Genomic DNA, 19,167 nt, shown 5'->3' on the forward strand with positions numbered 1-19,167 from the left:
TTACAGGGTCAGCTCACCAGCATGTCCTCACCTACAATATTTTACAGTGTTAGCTCACCTGCAAGCCCTTGCATATAATGTTTTATAGGGTCAGCTCACCTGCAGGCCCTCACCTACAACCTTTTAGAGGGTCAGCTCACCAGCAGGCTTTCACCTACAATCTTTTACAGGGTCAGCTCACCAGCAGGCCCTGGCATATAATTTTGTAGAGGGTCAGCTCAGCAGCAGGCCCTCAACCATAATTTTTTCGATGGTCAGCTCAGTAGCAGACCCTCACCCATAATATTTTAGAGGGTTAGCTCAGCAGTCCCTTGCTCCAAATGTTTTAGAGGGTCACCAGCAGGCCATCAATCATAATTTTTCAAGGCTGTGTATGATGCCCTCCTTTATGTGTAACAAAGGGTGTATTGGAGTGCCGGTTCCTTTTAGTGTCAGCCCTTTCACTTAGTGCATAGGCTTTATGAGTGTAGGAGTCCAACTACAAGAACTATTGTACCACAATGTGAATGAGACCTTCCTTTATGTGATATACAGGTTGTGTCGGAATGCCTCTTGCTTGTAATTTTTGGCAAACCTTGCACTTTATATACAAGTAAATATACAGGAAAGAATGTTTCCTAACAATTTTCCTCTAAAATCGATTTTCTTTGGCTTTGTGCATATTATTGTCAGTTTGTAAAAGTAGCGTACTACTTGGACAACATCGTTCCCAGCAGTGACCTGGGAGTCCAAAATGCATCTAGACATCCTCCCCATGTTGTTCCAGAACCATTTAGGTGGTGTTTCCATCAGTTCCTGACCTTTTCTAATGAACCAGGCACCCTCCCCTCTTCAGAGAGGGGGGGAGCCTGGTTTAATGCTTGGGTTCTCCCATTGACTTCCATTATACTTGGGTGCTCGGTTGAGCACCCGAGCATCCCGATGTGTTCGGCCAGAGCACCCGAGCACTTTGGTGCTCGATCAACACTAGTGTTGTGCCTATTATATTGATCACTTATTTCAGACATAAATGGCCGAAACGCATTAAAATTGAGCATAAGGCCTCTTTCACACGGTCAGTATTTTGCCTCAATATTTTATCAGTATTTGTAACCCAAAAGCAGGAGTGGGTCCAAAACACAGAGGAAATATAAATATGTCTGTTACATTTCATCTCTATTTTGGACAAACTGCTGTTTTTGGCTTACAATTACTGATCAAATTTTGATGCAAGATACTGAGCAAATACTGATCATCTGAAAGAGGCTTTATGGATGCTCAAAATAAAGGATCTTTTTTTAGTTTTCAGTTTTTCTGACAGATCAGTAGAACAGAAAAATTAACTGTGATGAGAACACAGCCTTACTACCATTGCTGCCTCCCTCTCCTCTCTGTCATGGGGCCACTATTGTCACTGTCCCTACTGCCGCCCCCCCCCCCACTCTTTCATGGGGCCACTATTGTCACTGTTACTGCTGCCACCCTCCCCACTCTGTCATGGGGACACTGTTGCCACGGTTACTGCTGCTGCTGCCACCCTCCCCACACGGTTAGGTCCATGCTTATTTTGCCAATTTGAGATTCTTGGCAAATGGTAAAAAGCAGAGTGGACCAAGCATGCATGTAGAACCTGCACTCCCTGAATTTTATGGTGGCCATTATGGCACATAACAGGTAGTATTTGGTTTTTTTCTTTATGTTTCTAGCCATGGCAGCGTGCACCTGCATATTGGGATGTGCTGACTGATCCCCTTTTTTTGAAGTTGTACTAGAGCTGGAGGTGTTGCTGACTCCTGTTGGTCTTGCACTCCTGACTAGCCTGTCTGCCCCATAGGCTGATTTTAATTAGAGTAAATATAAAGTCGTAGCCTGCTCTCATTGTATTTATTGCAAGTAGTTTATTAGGAGAAGTATATAGTGGGCTCAGCATGCATGTTGGTACCTGCATCCCTGGATTTAATGGAGGCCATTATGGCACCAAAAATGGTAAAAAGCAGAGTGGACCCAGCATGCATGTGGAAACAACACTTCCTGAATTTTATAGTGGCCATTATGACACATAACAGGTAGTATTTAGTGTTAGGTTCCCGTCTTATAGAGATCGATTTGACGTTTGGCAGACGGGCCCGAATAATTTTGTACAAAATGTATTTGCCAAGAATCTCAAATTTACAAAATAAGCATAGCATTATTGTACTTTATTTGTGTTTGCAGAGTGCTGTTGCGTTGTCTTTTTTTCTTTGTTTCTAGCCATGGCAGCGCGTACCTGCACATTGGGATGTGCTGACTGTCCCCCTTTTTTGCAGTTGAACTATATGTAACCATTAATTAGTCCCACAAGTGGACTATGACAATGTGGTTTTGGCCTCATGCACACGACCGATGTGTGCATCCGTGGCCATTGTGCAGTTTTCCGTTTTTTTTCGCGGACCCTTTTCGCGGAATGTAAGTCAATGGGGACGGATCCGTTTGAAGATGACACACTGTGGCTCAATTTTCAAACGGATCCGTCCCCCATTGACTTTCAATGTAAAGTCTGGACGGATCCGCTTGCCTCCGCACGGCCAGGCGGACACCCGAACATAACTTGAAGCGTCCTTATCACCATGGGAACACCTCTATGCTAGAATATACTGTCGGATATGAGCTACATCGTGAAACTCAGATCCGACAGTGTATTCTAACACAGAGGTGGCACAGAGGCTACTTTCACACTTAGAAATGTTTTAACAATATAATGCAGACGGATCCGCTCTGAACGGAGCCACCGTCTGCATTATATGAACGCAAGTGTGAAAGTAAAGGGACTCCTGACTTTACATTGAAAGTCAATGGGGACGGATCCGTTTGCAATTGCACCATATTGTGTCAATGTCAAACGGATCCATCCCCATTGACTTGCATTGTAATTCAGGACGGATCCGTTTGGCTCCGCACGGCCAGGCGGACACAAAAACTACTTTTTTTTCATGTCCGTGGATCCTCCAAAAATCAAGGAAGACCCACGGACGAAAAAACGGTCACGGATCACGGACCTACGGACCCCGTTTTTGTGGACCGTGAAAATTAACTGTTGTGTGCATGAGGCCTTACAGTAAAGCGTGCAGCGTTTAGACTGGGCTGCAGTAAAAAGCTAGCGGCCTAACCCAAGGCCTCTTAGTGACTGCTGTTAAAAGGTTTATTGGTGGTCACTAATGGGTTAAGGTTGTAGAGAACCAGCAGCAACTTCTTGGTATCAGCATGTCAGTGATTATGGAGTTTTAGTTTTGTAATTACTGACCCCTCTAAGCTGCGCAGCAGCATGGGTATGAAGCTCATAAGATGTCCCTACTCAGGAAAAGTGTACCCTTTGCTTTTTCCTTAATGATGAAGCATAATCAACAATCATTTTACTGTGTTTTTCAAATTCTTTAGAAAAGCCTATAGAAGAAAAGTGTCAGAAAAAACATGATACCTTCAGTATATTGTGTTTTGATCTCTGACCCCAACGATGCTGCTAAAATGACTCAAACCAAAACACTGTGGAGGTCATTTATTGCATTTATTGATCTGAAATATGCCTAAATTAGGTGTATTTCAGGCGCATACTTCTCCCTGCTCACGCCAGATCTAAAATTTTGGGGCATGGCATGGGCGGAGAAGGGGATGGTCTGACAGGCCCATCTCATTTACCATTTTCTACACCTGTTTTAGGTGTAGAAAAAGGTCTACAAGTAAGACAGCTCGGAAGCTGTCTTACATTTAGAACTGGCAGAGGATCCACTGAAGTTATCAAGAGCCCAATGACGTTACATAACTTCAGCGAATCCACCGCCAGCGCAGGGCTTTATTAAGACCAATATCTAAAACGCCGGTCTTAATAAATGTGCCCCTGTATGCATAGATATTTTCATATTTCACAATATACTCGTAGTAAAATCTGGATATAATGTTATGTCTATAAAATGCAACAAACACTTTGTAAAGCATTCCTAATTGTGTGTAGAACCATCCTAAAAAAAATGATTATTTTATTATTAAGTGTTATTCCCATTTGACATTTACAGGATATTGTGTGAAAAAGCGACTGGCACTCGCTATGTGGGTCACAACATCGGCAATTTATTAACATAAAATGATAAAAATTACAGAAATATAATTATATCAATATAATTAAAAACTCTCTATATCCAAGAGTCATTTCATAAAAGATATAAAAAAATATAAAAAAAACAATAGGGCCAGCAACAGCTGATCTGTTAGTCTTATATAAACAATATGGCCTGTCCTGGTGGCTAAATCCAGTTTCAATATCCGCTCAAGATGTTTGCGGATTCAAGACACTGTCCCTTTAAATCAAGGCAATGTATATCCGGATAGTATTTTCGATCCTAGAGTTCAGATCGCAATGTCCGCAAAGTCCACAAACTGTGGTGTCAGATTTCTCTTTCACTGTCGTTAACTAGTATTCAGTGGTCAAATGCTGTGGAGAGATGTCGCTTACCGGTATCCCCGAATGTCCGGCACTCTCGTTCCCCAGCTTTCCACACCACGCTGCTGCACTTGCTTCCGGCGTCCTCGCTCTCTGTTGTGAGTTACGTGTTGTTCCAGAGATATCGCGGGACTTGGTAATTCTGTTCCGGTGTTTCAATGCGATTGTACTCGCAGCGGGAGGAGAAAAAAATGGAGCGCTCCAAATTTAAAAAATGAATTAGATGATCTTAATCATATCCGGAATAGTAGTCAGGACAGGGATTTTACGCCAGACGCGTTTCGGGGACTTCACTCCCCTTCCTCAGTGGCTAAATCCCTGTTCTACATCACATCCTTTTATATCGCCGTAGGTCCATTGCAAACTCTGGACTGGAGTATGTATTATACACATTGCGGTATTCTTGCGTTTTGCATGCGTTTTTTATGTCACACATGCGGTTTTTCTGTATTTTCATCATGATGTTATAATCAATGTAAACAATGAAGGACAAGTTACTGCCAAGTTGCTTTTCAATAATAAATATAAAAATATATATAAAATATATAGAAGCTGTAGACACCCTTTATAAAATCAACATATAATATTTAAGAGGAAATTACTGTTCACTTCTAAGGTCTATATCAATATAGATGACTTATTTATAGAGCTAAAATGAAATAAATAACAGAGACATCATTGAAATCACATAATCTCGATTTTAAAAATTCATCATTGCAGACTAGTCTGATGTAATATGAGTAGATATAGTCTAGTATTGTATAGGTAGCTATGGGGAAGTGGGCCTATCACCAAGGGGGGTCACAGCGCCGATAAACGGCCAGACATGTGATCCCCCATTGGATGAGAGGCGCACCGCCAAAACTCATAGAAAGCCAAAGATCTCTAATTCTGCGTTGAGACCGACTGGCATCATACTTCCAAATATAATTTTGATATCTCTGGAACAACACGTGACTCACAACAGAGAGCGAGGACGCCGGAAGCAAGTGCAGCAGCGTGGTGTGGAAAGCTGGGGAACGAGAGTGCCGGACATTCGGGGATACCGGTAAGCGACATCTCTCCACAGCATTTGACCACTGAATAGTAGTTAACGACGGTGAAAGAGAAATCTGACACCACAGTTTGTGGACTTTGCGGACATTGCGATCTGAACTCTAGGATCGAAAATACTATCCGGATATACATTGCCTTGATTTAAAGGGACAGTGTCTTGGATCCGCAAACATCTTGAGCGGATATTGAAACTGGATTTAGCCACCAGGACAGGCCATATTGTTTATATAAGACTAACAGATCAGCTGTTGCTGGCCCTATTGTTTTTTTTATATTTTTTTATATCTTTTATTAAATCACTCTACAGAGTTTTTAATTATATTGATATAATTATATTTCTGTAATTTTTATTATTTTATGTTAATAAATTGCCGATGTTGTGACCCACATAGCGAGTGCCAGTCGCTTTTTCACACTTTTCCACTTTATTCGGACTGATTGGGTGATCAGTCTTTGACTAGAGCACCTCTAACACACTGAGAAAGGTGGTGAGCTATCCACAAATACTTATTCTTTACAGGATATTCCCAGTAGTTGTCATAAATGTCCAGAAGGTGTGGATCCCACATATGCGTCTCTCCATTTACGTCAGTGAATGGAGAGAGACACACATGCCTGGCTACCTTTCCATTCCCACCGGCATGAGACAGGGCTATGTTCTTGAGATTTCTGTGGGTGTCAGAGGTAGGACCCGCATCTATCAAACATTTATGGCATATTCTGTGGCTATGAACTAAATACCCAGATGGGAACATCATTTTAATATTTTGACCTGACCTATTTTCTGAATGACATCATCCTACACCAATGTTCCCATATTTCATGATCTCTGACCTTGAAAAAGTGTGACTAAACTTCAGCCTTTGCAAAGTCATAACTTTGGTATCACAGCTCAGCTCTATTCAATTGGGGTTTTCTGGTCATACTTACAGTGCCAAGGAATAGTTTTAGTTTATAAAAACATATTAAATATATTTGGATTTACAAAAGTTAGTAACTATAGTTTCAGATAAGTATGTTTTCTATCCAACTTGTGCAGCTGCAACTAATAAGAGAGGAAAAGCTTTTTTGTTTCCCCTTCCTTTTCCTGGTACAAGGAAAAAAAGCTATTGTTAGTGATATCTATTCTATACACTAGTAAAAAGATCTTTTTTTTTTATTAAATATGTCATATAAATGATCTTATTTGTCCTTTACAGTTTAGATTTTATTTGTAATTATCATACAAATTTGCAACGCTCTGCACTTCTGCAGATGTTATGACAAGGAGACATAATTGCGCCATATACAAACCATTACAGACATTATTATGCCATCTAGTGGTCTGTAGGATACATTGTTTGATGTTTCAGCGTTAGCAATGTGGGGCTGGGGTAAAGCTGGCTATAGTGTTCTTCAGTGTGATCAGTGACACAGTATCCAGGAAAATGTGTGCCTCTATAATTGTTTCTTTATTTCACACGTGTCCAGAATCATTTATAGACATGTGATGTATGGGAAATTAAAGTAGAAGCTCTAATTTACTTACATATTTTAGTGGCTGACATTATATTTAGTGATGTTTATTTTTATGTGATTTCTATGCCTGTAGACATTAGGCTGCAACACTGGAAATAACAACCTAATTGGTAATTATGGGTATGCACTTTCATGTCTTTGCCTATGTGATACATTTTTCACTAATGTGTCTGTTCTGTATTGTTTTTTAATGCCATACACATTTTTTTGGGTCCCTGGCTTTCTATAGAGAGTCTCTAACTGCTTCATTACCAGGCAATTTTCAATTGTTACATTACATTCCCTGCCTTTCCGGAGTTATATCCTAATTTTTCCTTTCACATAGCTGCATGAGAGATTGTTACTGCAGGACAAGTTGCACTTTCTAATGGCACCATTTAGTACTGCATACAATGTAGTGGGTAACTAGAAAAAATAATTAAAATTGGGGGCAATTAAGGAAAAAAAAGTGTGATTAGAGCAATACCACATTTAGCTTTTTTTGTATTAATACTTTGGCTATTTTGATTTTTTTTCCCCCATTATAGCATTCACTGTATGGGATAAATACATTTATATTTTAATATTATAGCCATTTTGGGACACAGCGGTGCAGAATATCTTTATTTATTCTTGTTTATTTATTTTTATTATGGGGAACAGGTGTGTCAATTTTTGAATTTTTAAAATATTTTTGAAAAGTTTTTTAACCTTTTTAAATCCCCTTAGGGGACTTCAATATGCAATCTTCAGAATATGGGATCTTGTTGTAACAAGGAGCCGTCGACGCGCTTCCTTCTTGCGGCGGCGCCGGCATCCGGCATCTGTGCAGGACCGAGGATGCGGCCTGTGGCCTGGTCTTCATGGGGACCAGGGGGCGGGGAGTACCAGGCCGCGCAGGCCTCCTGAGCGCGCCGGCATCCTCCTAGCTGAAAGAGGTACTGAGAGTCGATCACAATTTATCGTCGCTCAGATGATTTGGGCTGGACTTGGGTCACGTGACGCTGGCCACATCATGTGACCCACTTGTCCTGCTATTTAAACAGGCAGCCTGCTGGCCACAGGTTGCCTGTGAATGGTCTTGCTACCCTCACAAGCATTTTCGTATTGTGCCTTCTGTGTGTTTTTGACCTCGACCTTGTGACTTCCCTGGAATGGACGTGACCTCTTTGCTTCAGACTACGGATTGTGTTTTGACTTCGTTATCGGATTGCTCCCTGTGTACCTGCGTGACCTCCTGGCTTTGACTTTGGCTTGTCTGACTCTGTTACAGTACTTCTGTTATTTTCTTAGGCCCCTGCACATATCTAAGAGAGGAACTGCTGCCAAGTTGTACGCCATCGGTTAGGAGTGGGGTGGAGTTTAGGTGGGGTGGAGTTTAGGTGGGGTGGAGTTTAGAGCTGCACTTATCCCTACCGTCTGTCGTGACAGATTCACAAGCCTTACCTATACCATGGACCCTATGCGATTCCTCACGGACCAGGTACATAGTCTCGCCCAAATGGTGCAAGATTTGGTAGAGAGGCTACAGCAGCAGGAATTGCACCAGGCCCCACCTGTAGTGGCCTCCTCCGCTCCAAATCTTGAACCTCATGTCAAACTGCCTGACCATTTTTCAGGGGATAAGAAGTATTTCCTGACAATTATAGAATGCTGCAAGCTTTATTTTTGTTTACGTCCACATTCTTCGGGTTCCAAACAGCAAAGGGTAGGCATTATCATCTCTTTGCTGCAGGGAGTTCTGCAAGAATGGGCCTACTCCCTCCCCGTGGACTCCCCCTGCCTAACTATTGTTAAAGCATTTTTTCAGGCCTTAGTGGTACTGTCATGCCCTGGGGGGATGGGCTACTGAGTCAGAGTGGAATGACCCCGCGTTACGTAGTCGGTTTTGTCAGGGGTTATCAGAGAGATTGAAAGATGCCCTAGTTTTTCATGAGTACCCGGATACATTGGAGAATGCTATGTCTTTGGCAGTACGGTTAGATAGACGTATTAGAGAGAGGTGTAAGGTTCCCTCTGCGCAAGGGATCCCTTCTGTGAGTGGTTTCGTCTTACCTGCTCCCCAGGGTGATATGACATGTAACTCTGGGGTAGGGGAGGAACCCAGGCAGTTGGGTCAGGTATATATCCGTTCTGGTAGTAGGAACTTTAGGAGGTTGCATAAACTATGTTACTACTGGGGAAAAAAGGGTCATTTTATTTTTGCTTGTCCTTTTGTTAAACCGCATGTTGATGAGAAAGAATCACAAAGAGACACTGCCCCTGCATGCTATAACCACAACACGTTGCCTAGGGCAAGCATGGCAAAAGTGTCACGACGCACACAGCAAAGGCTGTGACACTGACACTTTAGAACAGACTATGACCCTAGCTGTCAGAGTAGATCGACGTATTAGGGAAAGACAGCGAGAAATTCTGACTTTTCCACAGGTTGTGGTCAAACCGGGCCTTGCGGTTCGCCCGGCGGTCTTTTCGCCGCAAACTTTGCTCGTTCTCGGTTCACCATATCCTTTTACATTGTGAAGAACTTTGACCCATGACACAGCCATCAGGTGGTACAGGACAGCCAATCGAGACGTTTCAGCACATGAACATACCCCTTACCTTATAAATAAACCTGATCTGGCCACCATTTTGCATTCAGTCTTTTGCCAGTGTTGCTGTGTGGAGCAGGAACAGATTGTTAGGGACACCAAACGCTAGCTAATAGGGCCACAAAAGTACTGACTCACACTGTAGCGCTGGCCAATCGCAGCGCTACAGCATGGGAGAATGAGACGCCGGCAGGTTCCCCTGGGTGGTGCCTAACATATGAAGATACCGGAGGCTATACCTGGGAGAACGGAGTGGCGCCCAGGTATAACACTAAGTGCAGGGAGATCCCTGGGCGCCGCTCTCCATGTCTGTATAGTTTAGATGTTTTATTCTAGTGAAAGGTCCTCTTTAAAGTCAACTTACTGTATTATTTTCCATTATAACATGGTTATAAGTGTTAGGCAAATTTATTTGCCAGATTTGTGGCAAGGGAGGCTGGTGAACGCCGCTATTTAGGGCTGTCCTCTGGCCCTACGAGTCGTCAGCCCGCTGACTTTTCACTTCCGGGTCTGAGTGTCGGCAGTCTCGGTCAGAACTCGTGACATCAGGCAGCAGCGGTGCTTCAAGTGCGACGCAAGGGGAGCGCTTTGCCGGTTCCAGCAACATCGACAGACTGGTAGTAGGATCGGGGTTGCTGGGGAGGGGGAACGACACTCATAACGCCAGCGCTGGTTGGAACATGTGGGCTGGCGGTGACGGTCCCGCTATGGTGCAGCGGTGCCTGTGCTCGTGGGGAGTCTGGCTCTCCCTGGTGCAGGGCCTTCTCTGTGGTGCCTACAAGCACAGTCATAACGCCAGCGCTGGTCAGAACATGCGGGCGGTGACGGTCCCGCTATTGTGCAGCGATGTCTGTGCTCGGGGGGAGTCTTGCCCTCCTTGGTGCAGGGCCTTCTGTGTGGTGCTCTACCATATGTTTCCCAGCGTTGCGTTTGCTCACGTTACAGGCATTAGGTAGCACGGGTTCATTAAAGAGGTCACGAGTAGGCTCTGGTTAAGGTCGGTCATTTCTCATTTAATGTCATTAATTTTGTTTTAGTTACCTAATGTCATACGCCTCCGACATCGAGGGAATATCTTCGTTACATAGCAGTGTTGATCTCCAATCTGAACAGGGTGCTGTTCCTTCAATGAGGCCTTGGACTATTCCTAAGTTGAAGGCGGAGTTGTTGAAGAGGGGGATACCTTCTCCAGCAACAGCTAGGAAGCAGAACTTTTCCGCCTCCTCTGCTTAGAGGTTACAGGTCCCAGTCAGGAGATGATGTCCATGAACACTATACAGACATCTCATACCCAACTTCATGCAGTGTAGAACTCAATGGCCACGTCCAGTTCAGACATCTAGGCTAGGCTGGAGACGGTGGAGAATAGGGATGTTTCGTCTAGCTTAGTGGTACAGAGACTTCAAGTAGCCTCAACATCACAAGCTAGGTGGCTGGTGGGTCGGTTAATTGTTCCCAACATAACACTGTCTCATTTTATTCCAGCTAACATTCGTCAGGACGTCTTAAGGGGAAAGGATGGTAATTTAGCTTCACTACTTGCAGCAGTGTATGAGGTCCCTGACAATAAGATCATAGCCCGTGGGGAAGTTCCATTATTCTCAAATCCCAAAACGTAAGACTTAATAGGAAGTTAAATGTTCTGTGTTCGTTCTAGCATTTAGTCTATTTTGCGATGTTATCTGTTTAGTCAGTCACATAGGAGGGTAGAGTTGGTCCGATATTTATATAAGGTGGTGAATTCAGGTCATTAATACGGGGGTACATCTTTTTATGACTACTACTGTTCGGTTCAGCTAAAGCAGCAGCTGTTCTCTCTCAGTTCCGGCACGTTACTGGTTGATCTTATATCAACACAGAATTGTTTTGTTGCCACTTCGCGGGTCTTAAGGCCCGGCTTGTACTATGGTACTATGTGTAATTCTTTCTCGCATACAGCTAAATGGTGTTCCACTCTTAATTTACTGCCAAGAAGCGACACAGATTAGGAATGTTCCAGGTCCATCACCTAGCAATAGCAGGGTCAGTTCAGGGGTTGATAAATCAGGCCGGCCGATTAAGTATCCCGGTAGATCACGAGTTTGTAATAAAGTTTAATCATACAGCATGTCACTATAGTCAGTGCAGGTTGTTACACTTGTGTTCCATACATTTTAGGGCCCATCCCCGTGTCGCTTATCAACGAAAGTACAACCACACAGCATGACTAAGCATGATAGACACTGTTCTTGACACTCATTTGAGGGACCATCCTGAGTCCGGCGGGGTTAAGGATGTACTGGACGGTGTAGCAAATGGTTTCCACACGAGTTTGGTCTTGTTACCTCAGTCATATGATGACTGTAGGTACCTTCAGTCGGCCTCAAAAACCCAAGGTCAGTTTCAGAGCTGATTCAGACAAAGTTAGATAAGGAATATCTGCTAGGACCATTGAATCAGCTTCCTTTTGACTGTAGGAGAGTGAGCCCTGTCGGGGTAGTAACCCCAAAAAAAAAATATATGAATAAATAAAATAAAGGGGACTGTCATACGATTTGTCAGCCCAATGTTCTTGGTCTATCCCTAGTCTGTACTCCTTGATACCATCAGAGGAGTTCTCTATGAAGTGTTATTCTGTTGACAAGGCCATTCGGATGATTCTCCTTTAGGTAAAGGTGCATGGCTGTCAAAATCAGACGTTACAGACGCTTTAAGTTACTCCCGTTGCTACCTGAGTTATGGCAGTGGCACGATATTAGGTGGGAAGGCCAATATTATTTTTCCGATATTCTTGTTCTGGGCAGATAATACTTAGAGTTGAGCGTACTGAACTTTAGGTTTTTCGGCACCCGGACCCGAACATTTACATAAAAATTTGTGTTCGGTGTTCGGCGCTTTCTTGGCGCTTTTTGAAAGGCTGCACAGCAGACAGTCAACAAGCGTCATACTACTTGCCCCAAAAGGCCATCACAGCCATGCCTACTATTGGTAAGAAAAAGGATTGCGCTGCAGGAGAAGATTCTTTTAAATGTTCCTTTTTTCTTCTTACATTCGAAAAAATCTTCAATCAAGGAGCTCTAGTTGTTAACGCCCCAGACGAAGCATTATGGTGAAACCCGGGTCGGGCAACATAAATTGTTCTCAATACGATTTTATTCCTGTAATTTTGTGAGTATATTAAACCATTTTTATCCGCAACTATTGGTACGTACTTCACTATTCCTGCGCCTTCCTTCCTTTCCGAGTTCCATGGAAGTGTGAGACGGGTGATATCTCAAAGTGACACTCTGCTGGTGGGATCGTGGTTCAGATTAAGATCCACTGAATCGACGGATCCTGGTTCATGCCTGCTCCACAGCTAGAGCTCCTTGATTGAAGATGCACATGAGGTCTCTTTCTATGCGCGTTACGAGTGGAATTTTGTGAGTATATTGCATGCACCCGACGCGACAGGTGTTCAGAACATACTACACCATAGTGCGTTTTGTTACTGCATTTCAGGTTTCCATGCCACTGTTGAGAATTACTGATTGAATGTGGTCCATCTAACTGAAGATTTTTTCGAATGTAAGAAGAAAAAAGGAAAATTTAAAAGAATCTTCTCCTGCAGCGCAATCCTTTTTCTTATCATTGTGTTCACCGGACTTTTTTTTCCCACATTGTCCTCGCTCCTGCACAGATGCGGGATGCCGGCGCCGCCGCAATAGGAAGCACGTCCCCGGCTTCCCGTTACAGTACCCCCCCTCCACGAGGGGCCACCGGGCCCATAAGTACTGGAGCGCGTTTTTCCGGGTGAGTAAGATGGAACTTTCTCACCAGCCTCGCAGCATGCATGTTACTACCCGGCAGCCAAGACCTCTCCTCAGGACAAAGCCCGTCCAATTGTCCAAATATTGCAGAGAGTTCCGGACCTTTCTCACATCAATAATCCTAGAGATCTTGATTTCTGGTTGACTGGCCACCTCCACTGGTGGTAGAGCTTCTTGTGAAGGGGATACAGGTGACACAAAAGGAGTCGGGTAATCTTAACTTAAAAGATACAGGATTAATAATGCCCACAATCTCATAAGGCCCAATGAACCATAGTGTAAACTTATTCGAAGGTACCTTGAAAGACAAATTCTTGGTGGACAACCACACTTTATCACCCAACCCAAAATCTACTTCTCGAGAGCGCTTTTATCTGTTACTTTTCTGAATCTCCTGGGCTTTTCTCAGATTCGACTGGACCCAGACAGTTCTCTAGCCATTACATCAGCCTCTAGAATTTGCAAAGAGGACGGCAAAAATGAACTAAATCGCGGAAAACCAAGATTACAGTAAAATGGAGACATACCAGTAGATGAATTCACCTGGTTGTTAATGGCGAGTTCAGCCAGAGGCAGATGTTTCACCCACAGCTGTTGGTTATCGGAGACATAGCACCTTAAATACTGCTCTATAGACTGGACTGGTTCAAACGTTCAGTTTGACCATTGGTTTCCGGATGAAAGGCCGAAGAAAAAGACAAAGATGTTACATTTACGACAAAAAGCCCTCCAAAACCTTGAAATAAATTGGATACCTCTATCCGAAACCACATTCTCTGGGATTCCGTGTAAAAGTATAACATTATCAACAAACAGGAAAGCCAGAGTCTTGGCATTAGGCAATTTTGACAGAGGGATGAAGTGTACCATTTCACTAAATCTATCCATCACCACCCACACAACTGACTTACCCTCAGAAACCGGTAAGTTGGTGATGAAATCTATAGAAATATGGGACCGCGGTCTATTCGGGATGGGCAGTGGTCGTAACTCACCCACAGGACGGAACCAAGAGTCTTTGACCTAGCACAAACCTCACATGCGGAAACACATGAGTGGATATCTCGCAACAAAGGAGGCCTTAATACCCGGATGGCCACTAAAAACAAAGTTGTGGCACTTACCCAACAGTCGGAGATGTAAACGACAAATAATTTATCACTAGGAGATTGTACCGGAGCCAAGTGTTCCTTAGAAATTTCAGTCGTCAAATCAGCGGAGACCGAAGCCACAATGACTCCTGCTGGCAATAAAGATTCAGGTGGAGTGTCAGGAGGTTGGAAAGCACAGAAACTTCAGGACAGCTTTAATATTTTTACTTACTGGCCTGAAAGTAATACAGAGATTAAAACGTGTAAAGAACAATGCCCATCTAGCCTGCCTGGAAAAACCTTCACATTTTTTTTTTTTGCTAGGTGGAGCGCTTAGCAGCGTTTGTGCAGAGTGTGAATGCGTCTTGACAGCTACTGACGTAGTGTCAGACAAGTGTGCTGTGCTGTGAACGTTCGTGTGTAGGAGCACAGTCACCTATTCCATTTGATCAGTTTTTGCGGGCAACTACAGGTAGTTTGCTTGCATTAGTCTATCCACACATTGCTCCCCTATGTTCAAACTCTGCAGATATAGTTGTGGTAAATAGGAGATAGCGCACATCTCCCTCACCCTGGCAGCAACTAAGTCATCAACTCTTTGGGGTGGAAACAAAGTGTTTTAATTGTTTGTTATGGCTCACAGCTGTTTTATCATTATGTCAAATTAAAAGTGAAGATTTAATACACACTTTATACCTGGGTCAAGATAGGTCTAGGCCATTCTTGGCATTAATATATATGTGTATACAAATACCTTTACCCAGGTAAGGTTCCGTCCCCCTTTTTTGTAAACAGTGAAGTGTTTCAAAAGCATTAGTGGCTTCGGGAGACCAATTCACTAAATCCTCTACCTTTCTAGTTAGGTCAGTGAGAGGCTTAACGACAACTGAATAATTTTTTATAAATTTCCGGTAGTAATTGGAAAACCCCCAAAAAAATTGTAGCGCTTTTAGAGAAGAGGGCCTCACCTATTCCAGAATCGCCTGCACCTTCCCTGGATCCCTCTTAAAGGATTGGGGAGTGAGAACATACCCAAAAACAAAATTTCCTGTACCCCAAATATAAATTTTTCACCTTTAGCAAATAGTTGGTTTTCTCAAAGAACCTCTAGTACCTGTCTAGTGTGGCTAACATGAGAATCCCAATCAGATGAATAAATCTAAATATCGTCTAAATAAACAATCAAGAGTTTTCCAATAAATTGCCTGAAAATATAATTGACAAAATTCTGGAAAATCGCTGGGGCATTGCTTAAACCAAATGGCATCACTAGATATTAGCAGTTTGCACCACCAAATTCAGCACATGAGCCAGGCAAGGAATGTGTGTCAAACCGGCTAGTCCCAGAGCTGCAACGAGATTTCGCCCATTATCGCACACCACCAGGTCGGGCTTGAGGCTCACTGGCAGCAACCACTCGTCGGTCTGTTGTTCTATACCGCGCCACAACTCCTGCGCAGTGTGGGGCCTGTCCCCTAAACACATCAGTTTCGGAACGGCCTGCTGACATTTACCCCTGGCTGTGCTGAAGTTGGTGGTGAAGGTCTGTCACTGACCGGATGAGGAGGTGGTAGAAGAGGAGGAGAAAGCCGAGTAGGAGGAGGAGGCAACAGGAGGCAAAGAATGATTCCCTGCGATCCTTGGCGGCGGAAGGACCTTGCCACAGATGGCATTGCGCAGTGCACACTTGATTTTATCCGATACTTGGTTGTGCAGGGAGGGCACGGCTCTCCTGGAGAAGTAGTGGCGGCTGGGAACGACTGTGGGACAGCAAGCGACATGAGCTGTTTGAAGCTGTCCATTTCCACCAGACTGTATGACAGCATTTCAAAGGCCAGTAGTTTAGAAATGCTGGCATTCAGGGTCAGGGATCGAGGGTGGCTAGGTGGGAATTTACGCTTTCTCTCAAAGGTTTGTGAGATGGAGAGCTGAACGCTTCCGTCTGACATGGTGGAGATGCTTGGTGACGGAGGTGGTGTTGTTGGTGGCACATTCTCTGTTTACTGAGCGGCAGGTGCCAACATTCCTCCAGAGGTGGAGGAAGAGGCCGAGGCAGCAGCAGAAGAGGGAGCAGGAGGGGCCTGAGCCCTTTCTTGGTTTTGAAGGTGCTTACTCCACTGCAGCCCGTGTCTCGCATGTAGATGCCTGGTCATGCAGGTTGTGCTAAGGTTCAGAACGTTAATGCCTCGCTTCAGGCTTTGATGGCACAGCGTGCAAACCACTCGGGTCTTGTTGTTGCACATTGTGTGAAGAAGTGCCATGCCAGGGAACTCCTTGAAGCTGCCTTTGGTGTGCTCGGTCGCTGGTGACAGTGGCCAGTAGCAGGTGAACTGTTTTGGCGACGGCTGCTCTGTTTTTGCACCCTGTTACCTCTTTTGCTACGCTATTGGCTCGGTCTCACCACTGCCTCTTCCTCCGAACTCTGAAAGTCAGTGGCACGACCTTCAATCCATGTGGTGTCTAGGACCTCGTCGTCCCCTGCATCGTTTTCCACCCAGTCTTCCTCCCTGACCTCCTTTTCGGTCTGCACACTGCAGAAAGACACAGCAGTTGGCACCTGTGTTTCGTCATCATCAGAGACGTGCTGAGGTGGTATTCCCATGTCCTCATCAGGAAACATAAGTGGTTGTGCGTCAGTGCATTCTATGTCTTCCACCCCTGGGGAAGGGCTAGGTGGATGCGCTTGGGAAACCCTGCCAGCAGAGTCTTCAAACAGCATAAGAGACAGCTGCATGACTTGAGGCTCAGACAGGTTCCCCGATATGCAGGGGGGTGATGTGACAGACTGATGGGCATGGGTTTCAGGCGCACCTGTGTGCTTTCTGCAGAAGACTGGGTGGGAGATAATGTGAATGTGCTGGATCCACTGTCGGCCACCCAATTGACTAGCGCCTGTACTTGCTCAGGCCTTACCATCCTTAGAACGGCATTAGGCCTGACCAAATATCGCTGTAGATTCTGGCGGCTACTGGGACCTGAGGTAGTAGGTTCAGTAGGATGTGTAGCTGTGGCTCCACCAATACCACCACCACGACTGCATCCCTTATTAGATGTTTGCCTCATAGTTAGCGTTTACAAAGCAAAGTAAAAAGTGGTTAAGTACTGTTAAAAATTATTAACCGCCAATAAAAACCCTGATGTAGGGTCTTGCTACCCTCACCAGCATTTTCGTAATGTGCCTTCTGTGTGTTTTGGACCTGTTTTTGACCTTGACCTTGTGATCTTCCTGGAATTGACGTGACCTCTTGGCTTCAGACTCCGGATTGTGTTTTGACTTCGTTATCGAATTGCTCCTTGTGTACCTGCGTGACCTCCTGGCTTTCACTTTGGCTTGTCTGACTGTTACGGTACTTCTGTTATCATCTTAGACCCCTGCACATACAGTTGCAAGAAAAAGTATGCAAACCCTTTGGAATGATATGTATTTCTGCACAAATTGGTCACAAAATGTGATCTAATCTTCATCTAAGTCCCAACAATAGACAATCACAGTCTGCTTAAACTAATAACACACAAAGAATTAAATGTTACCATGTTTTTATTGAACACACCATGTAAACATTCAGGTGGAAAAAGTATGTGAACCCCTAGACTAATGACATCTCCAAGAGCTAATTGGAGTGAGGTGTCAGCCAATTGGAGTCTGCCCTGCCCTATAAAAAATACACACCAGTTCTGGGTTTGCTTTTCACAAGAAGCATTGCCTGATGTGAATGATGCCTCGCACAAAAGAGCTCTCAGAAGACCTACGATTAAGAATTGTTGACTTGCATAAAGCTGGAAAGGGTTCTAAAAGTATCCCAAAAGCCTTGCTGTTCATCAGTCCACAGTAAGACAAATCGTCTATAAATGGAGAAAGTTCAGCACTGCTGCTACTCTCCCTAGGAGTGGCCATCCTGTAAAGATGACTGCAAGAGCACAGCGCAGACTGCTCAATGAGGTGAAGAAGAATCCTAGAGTGTCAGCTAAAGACATACAAAAGTCTCTGGCATATGCTAACATCCCTGTTAGCGAATCTACAATACGTAAAACACTAAACAAGAATGGATTTCATGAGAGGATACCACAGAGGAAGCCACTAAAAAAAAAAAAACATTGCTGCACGTTTACAGTTTGCACAAGAGCACCTGGATGTTCCACAGCAGTACTGGCAAAATATTCTGTGAACAGATAATACCAAAGATAATACCGAAGTCGAGTTGTTTGGAAGAAACACACAGCACTATGTGTGGAGAAAAAGAGGCACAGCACACCAACATCAAAACCTCATCCCAACTGTGAAGTATGGTGGTGGGGGCATCATGGTTTGGGGCTGCTTTGCTGCGTCAGGGCCTGGACGGATTACTAGTATTGAAGAAAAAATGTATTCCCAAGTTTATCAAGACATTTTGCAGGAGAATTTAAGGCCATCTGTCCACCAGCTGAAGCTCAACAGAAGATGGGTATTGCAACAGGACAACGACCCAAAGCATAGAAGTAAATCAACAACAGAATGGCTTAAACAGAAGAATATACGCCTTCTGGAGTGGCCCAGTCAGAGTCCTGACCTCAACCCGATTGAGATGCTGTGGCATGACCTCAAGAAAGCGATTCACACCAGACATCCCAAAAATATTGCTGAACTGAAACAGTTCTGTAAAGCGGAATGGTCAAGAATTACTCCTGACCGTTGTGCAAGTCTGATCTGCAAC

The 19,167-nt window shown here is 44.1% G+C and overlaps 1 long non-coding RNA gene across 1 annotated transcript in view; it reads left to right on the top strand.

Annotated features, from left to right (window-relative positions):
- The first annotated feature begins 5,429 nt into the window (after positions 1-5,429).
- LOC122926650 overlaps positions 5,430-19,167 on the top strand; it is a 201,261-nt gene continuing 187,523 nt past the window's right edge. Inside the window, exon 1 of the long non-coding RNA XR_006387697.1 lies at positions 5,430-5,498. This is a non-coding gene — a long non-coding RNA (uncharacterized LOC122926650). The remainder of the gene's footprint in view (positions 5,499-19,167) is intronic.

The sequence above is a fragment of the Bufo gargarizans genome, chromosome 2, assembly GCF_014858855.1.
Source record: "Bufo gargarizans isolate SCDJY-AF-19 chromosome 2, ASM1485885v1, whole genome shotgun sequence".
Classification (NCBI taxonomy): Eukaryota; Metazoa; Chordata; class Amphibia; order Anura; family Bufonidae; genus Bufo; species Bufo gargarizans.